The sequence below is a fragment of the Vigna radiata genome, unplaced genomic scaffold (assembly GCF_000741045.1).
Source record: "Vigna radiata var. radiata cultivar VC1973A unplaced genomic scaffold, Vradiata_ver6 scaffold_207, whole genome shotgun sequence".
NCBI lineage: Eukaryota > Viridiplantae > Streptophyta > Magnoliopsida > Fabales > Fabaceae > Vigna > Vigna radiata.
Window position 1 is genome coordinate 195,729 of NW_014543619.1, and position 7,160 is coordinate 202,888.

The window sequence follows — 7,160 nt, forward strand, 5'->3', positions numbered from 1 at the left end:
TCATTATTACATTTGACATATCTATTCAATTTTCAATTAATTTCTTGTATTATAATTTCATCAATCAATTTATAATCAATATGAAATCCATTTCAAACATTAAATTGTTCAATATATCTAATACATAATTTGTAAATCATATTAAATCCAAATAACATCAACCTACACTACATTGTAGTCAAGTTTGTACAATTTACTAACACTTAAAATAAAAGAAGTCCACTTAGTTCTAATGTCTCCAATGTCTGGAGCTTCCATTGGAGATGAATCATCAAAGATCTACAAATAAAATAATTAAGTTAGAAAATTTTTATAATGAACAGTTAGATAAGTATTAAGTTAGTTTTTTAATACCTTATCCCATGAATCAGTAATGTTTGTACAAATAATAGTGTGCACGTGCTTCATTACGTAACCTACACTCATAGCTGCCTAATTGACGTCGACACTGCAAATTAAACAAAAATAATCAAAACTAATTCAAACTAAGGACCCAAAAGATCATATTATACTCTAGCTATAACTTTTGTACCACCTTTAATCAATTTTGGTAAACCAACAAGCCAATTCCTCACAAAAATAGCAAAATCATAAAATACAGAATGAAGGTCAACTTCTCTTACATTAGGTGTCACTATTTGCATCTTCTTCCTAGATACTGATGGAATGCCCCGCAACCTTGAATGAGTTTCCAAAGACCTACGTACAAAAGATAGACATTCATTATATCATTATAATCATATAGGAAGGAAACAAAATAAAAAGGAAAACTTACGCCTCTAAAGTTGTTGTAGAGGAGACAATTGTGGTTGTGGAGGTGTAACAATGTTTGTCTTCTTAGAAATGTCCTACATTTGACCACAAAATAAGTCTAATATATGCATCAAAATTCAAGAAATACATAAGTAATTAAGGTAAGTATGAATAACAATACTTACTAAAATTGACTATCTGGATGGCTAAATGACAAAATTCCCTGGTGCTTGTCCCACTGTTTGAACCTCCTCACTAGGCACAGGAACACGAGCAGAACAATCTTTAATATCTACAATCACCACTCGCAACATATCATCTTTAATAGTCTCATGGTGGATGGTGTTTCCCAAATTATATATTTTACCTAAGACACAAAAGTAGATGACAATTGTTGAGTACAACTAGATAGAGAACTTATTTCTAGGTCAATTATATATTTTAACAAATATAGATAAAAATGAATCAACATTGTCATGCAGACGATTGGCATTGCTAAGCATCCACATGGTCTACTGGTTTTTGATTTTCCTAAACATACTTTGTCCAATGTTAATTTCACTTCTTGTAATAATGTTAACTACAATATTTGGCATAGATTGGTATGTATTTTCCTTTTAAAGATAATCATATCCCTGCTTAAACTTTTAATTTTTTTAATCCTGTCATACTTGTTATTGATCATGTTGATAATTCTGATGAAACTCAAATCATTGATAGTATTCAAGGTGCTTCAAACCTTACATGTTCTGATTCTGCGAATGATAATGATCAAAATGTCTCTCCAAGTAACACATATTTGGATAGTACTGCTACTAATCCCAGTAACAATCATTCTGATATTTTCACTCATCCTATGTACAGAACAACCAGAGTTACTACTACTCCTTCTTACCTCTCTTAATTATCATTGTTATAATGTTACTAATGGATTTTCTTCTCTTTATCCTATACAATAGTTAGAAGACAATATTTGAATCACAAAAAAACAAATAATTAGCACTCCTGATTGTAGCCTTTTTCACATATCGTTGTTTTACAGTTTCTGTTTTCTCTCCAATTCGTATTTACAGTGCTATATTTCTGCTAAATCTAATTGCTAATTACGTAGTTGTAGAGTCTTTACTATGCTGAAAGCCACATCACATCAGAAAGGGTACTGAAACATAACTTCTAATCTGTGAAATTTAACATTCAATAGTTAGTCTTTGTCCCGTTCCTGAACCAGCATTCACAAATATTATCAATCTTTATAGATAAAAATAAATATCTACAGGATTGGTTCAGTAATCATTCATGTATTTGGTTTTAATTTGTCTCCTCTCTGCCCAAAATTTCATGATTTAATTGTTGATTATATTTACAGGATTTATAAATAAACATTTGAGACGTTCAATAACCCAGAAAAGTTTTCGTAGCTTCTAAAATTGTATAACACTGTTCATAACATATATTATATAGCCCAAATGAATGTAGAGTTGTTAGTCTTCCTTTATTATTAGCAAACAAATTAGGAGTAATAAAGGCAGTTGGGCATGGATGAGTCACTTTCTGAATAAAGGCTTTTTTAGATTTGACATTACATGAGGGGGTACTGGGAACATCTTTGGTAAATAATGGATCATATTAGACCACAACTCAACTTTTGCTTAATTTAAGGAAAGAATAATCGTCAGCAGCTTCATAGAAGTCTACCCAGTAAAAAAATATTAGAGAAAACTGAGGCAAGGGACAGAAACAAGTAACAATCTTTGGTAAATGGAGCACTTACTTGTAGAATATCTTGCAGAAAATTGAGTCAAACTACCAAAGTACAGTGGCTGCAGCTTTCAACTGAAAAAAAATAGAATTGAAGCATCAAAAGATAATTTAATGAACAACAAGAAAACTGAGAAAAGGATGGATAAAGAAATATTACTATCAATGTTTAATCATAATAATTATTGATATAATTAATCACTAGCATTATATCTAATAAATTATAAATTTCAAACATAGAACATTTATAAACATTTTTGTCCTATTAATAAAGCAAAACGACAATAATAATTATCGAAAGTCAGAATTCACTTAATATCACAACTAATTATGAATTTTTGTAAAATTCAATGTTTGTTAATTATTCTTAACCAGTGTCCTATCTCTGAATGCATATTTAATATTTTCTTTTTGTTATTTATCCATATTGCTAGCCATGCTTTTCCAGAATCCCTCCTATATATTTCTGTAAGATTTCTGGACGGTATATATTTGGTTATCCGATTTATAACACTGTCTGATATCCATGGTTGAGGAATCGGTGAATAGAAGCCTCATGATGCAGAGACTAGTTGTGGTCTACCAAACAGGAAAAGCCATCAATAAGCAAAAGCCATCATCAATAAGCGCAAATAATAAGAGACTAAACAGAGTCATGCATGTTTCTTTCGTTCAACCCCTTTGTGTATACCTGCATGTGTATCCAGCTGATTGGCTTCTTGGGTCTTATGGAGACATTGACAAAACAACCTTTATTGCTTTCTATAACTTTCAAATTATTCGTCACCTCTGAGAGAATATAAAAGAATAAATAAATGGAATTCAAATTTCATTTATCAAATATTAAAGAGCCAAATCAAACATTTGACATGAAATACATTATTATATTATTGATCATACAAACGAAATAAATTATTAATTTGATTTTTTTAGGAATAGATATGGCCTTCTTGAATTTAGGTTTGGCTAAGCATTTTTGTGTTATGTGTTACCTTGTTTCTATGGGTTAGTTCTTGTTGAGGTAGCTTAGTTTTGTCTTTGGGTGTATTTTCTTTTGGCATGGGTTTTGGTGTGTTACCCCATGTTTTTTGTATTCCTTTTTCTTTGTTTTTGTTATGGATTCTCATGTAATGGCATATAATTGCTGAGCTTTGGGGTGCTAACCTAGTTGGGATTCTAAGGTGCCATATGCCTAGCGTGTGAGAAAATAAAACTTCTATGCAGACTTGTTATAGACTGTAAGAGAAGCATGCTGCATTCACAAATTAGTCAAATATTATCTAGCCAGGGTTGGGGGAGGGAGAGTTTATGATTCTTTTGGGTCTAATATAAACAAGAGAGAGCCAACAGTGAATTAAAGGAGAAGAGCTTCTGGATTCAACCAATGTCAGAAAATTTTTTGGCAGTATTACATCTTTGCATATGTAGATGCGCCAGGCTATCAAATATTAAAGAACTTAAATATTATCAGTATAGGTGTCCTATACAGAATTATACTTAAGAAGAGGTAAGTCTTTCATTTTCTGTTCTTAAAATGCACAAAACGAAAAAAAGAAAATTGTTTTTATTTCTCCTTTCATCATGAGAATTGTTGTGAAGGATGAATGCAAGTCATATCCTCTATATGCCAAACTTTTGTCTGGAAAACAAAGAGCAGGAAAAGCACTCTGCTTCCATCTTACTTTTGCTTGTTTTATGGTCAATGTGTTATGAAATGTTCTACAAACACACTACTGTCATTCTTTATTTGGATATTTTATTATTTTAAGCCTAATGACTTATAAATGTTATCACTGAAATTCAGGTTTCCTAAATCTGTTTGGCGTTGTCTTGTAACATTTCAAGTTAAGTGAAATTCAGTGGGCTGCTTTTGTTCTACTCACTGCTGGGTGCACTACTGCTCAGTTGAATTCAAAGTAAGAATAATTCAAGCCTGACACGGCCTTCACTTGAGTATTTGTACGTTCCCATAAATGTAGTATGTGTTCTCTAGTAATACACATTGTTGTCAAGTTTTTATTTACAAGTTATGATGTAACGAACAAATGAATCATAAATAATAGGTTAGCAATTTAGCAAGTGTGACTGCTAAAAGATGTGAGCTATTACCATTGGTGTTCCTTGCTTGTATTAATATGAGGCATAAATCGTAGGGACTTTGTTAGAAAATGGTGGTCAAGATTTATCGTCCCTTAAAACAGCTGAGACATTTCTTATTTTATCTTCTTGATGCTTTACGAATCACCATTTCAAGGATGTATGTATGCAAATGCAACACTATCTCAATTCTCTCTTAATCATGGACACATTCGAAAGTTGTGTTGTATCTTTCTATACTTTTATCACTTGTGAAATTAAATAAAATCGTTGGTTGCAGGATTTGACTATTGTTTTATCAACACTTCTACCTGTGATATCTACGAATAATGATGGCAAAGACCAATCAAATTTCTCTGTGGGACTAAAGGTAATATTATCGATTTCATGAGTTGGAAACTTAAGTTGTTTGAATATGGTAATGACTGTTGCACTACAGTGGTCTATCTTTATTCCATTTTTTACCAACTCAACTTTTATGCTTTGAATTTAGTAGTGCAATTCTTTTTAGCATATATTTGTTATGTTCCTTTGTTTCTTGGACTTAGGTTCCAACTGCAGGCATGATAATTAGTTTCTAATTTTGAATAAAACAATAAAGGATCAGAAACAAGAGTCATTCAAATCAGAATGAACAACTGGTAACCACAATATGTTTGCATCATTTAGCTAAAAAAAAATAGACAAACAACTGGTAAAATATAGCATGCGTAACCACAATCCAAATAAGGCCACTAACAATGTAGGCAACTCTGATAATGCAGCTGCCAAATGATATTATCATTCATTGAACACTTCCTCTTATTGATAGCCATACTTTTGTTTATATTTCCTATATGAATCAATGGGGGAAAATATAAAGTAACAAAGAAATTATTAATTTAGGAAAATACATCTAGAAATACATAAGACAGATATCAGGTTAATACATCTAGAAATACTTACTTTTTTGTAAAGTAATAACTATACTGATATAGTGATTTCTCTGGTAGTTATAGTTATTTTCATGCACTGCACACCAACACATATATAACAATTAGGTATTATTATTTTAACCCCCATCTCCTCTTCTATCCTTTTCTGTGTGGATCCCCTGAAATAGTATCAAGTATATAGAAGCATTTAATTTAATTAACATGTCATAAGAACAACCTTCTACCATTTCCCTTCGATAATGACAAGCAAATAAGATTTGGGCAATCGTATCCCACAAGACCAAAACCAAGGACCAAGAACGATAGTTCGAATGAAATATTATGAAAAAGCAACAAATAATAACATTACTTTTCACAGTACGACAGTGACAGAACAATGAGAAGAAAAATAGCAAATAATTAATAGAAGAAAATCATGACAAATTAGGAAAAAACAATTTAATAAAACCTACTTCGTCAGACTTCGAAGATTTCGGTGAACGGCGGAGGCAGAAGTAGAAACCGTGCTTTCAGTTCGCCGGCCTTCGTCTTCCCCTAACCTAGATCTCCTTCGTATAACCCCTAACCTAAATCGCAACCACAATCGAGCGGAGGGAGTGTTCGGAGTGCCGAGAAATTAGAGATGCGTGGTGTTGATGTGCTTTAGACACTACGAAGAGCGGTGTGTTCGAAGCTTTAGACACGAAGAGTGGAGTGTTCAGAGCTTTAGACACTAAGAGCGAGAGAGGAAGGAAACGTTGAAATGAAATCAGGGAAATAGGAAAAATTAAAAGAGGAAATATTATAACTGATTTCTAAAACTCCGTTATAATAGATTATTAATATATTTACAAGTTTGCCACGCATTTTATTATTATAACATATTTATAAAAGTGTGTTATAATATGTCTTATACTTATTTACAAGTTTGCCATCGTGTTTCATATTATAACTTATTTATAAAAGTGCGTTATAATATCAACTTATTATAACAGATAATTTTTATTGGTTATAATAGTATCATCATAAAAAGTTATTTTTCTATTAGTATATATATATATATATATATATATATATATATATATATATATATATATATATATATATATATATATATATAGATAGATAGACACGTGCTTAATGCTTCATTGATTTTTGAGATTTTTTATACACGATCGATTATAATAGGTAAACTATATAGCTGACCTATGTTATCTGACCACACATTTATTTGCTTTTGTTCGGTTGCAAGCTGATTCATTTTATATGTTCAAAAGCTGGTTTGTTTTTATCTGATCACAAGTCATTTGTTTTTATTGAACCATAAACCAACAATTTCCTACTTGATCACAAACCGGTTTGTTTCTATCCAATCACAACTTGGTTTGTTTGTATTTAACCACAAATAGATCTTTTTGTATCGAATCATAAACTGGTTTTCAACGTAAAAAAACTACTAACGTTTTATTCTTTAACTTAGTATAATCTATTCAAAGGTAAATGGATCATTAAATTCTTCTTTACCTATATAAGTAAAAGACATTCAAACGTCATAATTATCCTATAAATAAAAGACATTCAAACGTCATAATTATCCTATAAATAATATAACTATTAAAATAAATTATTTACGTGATG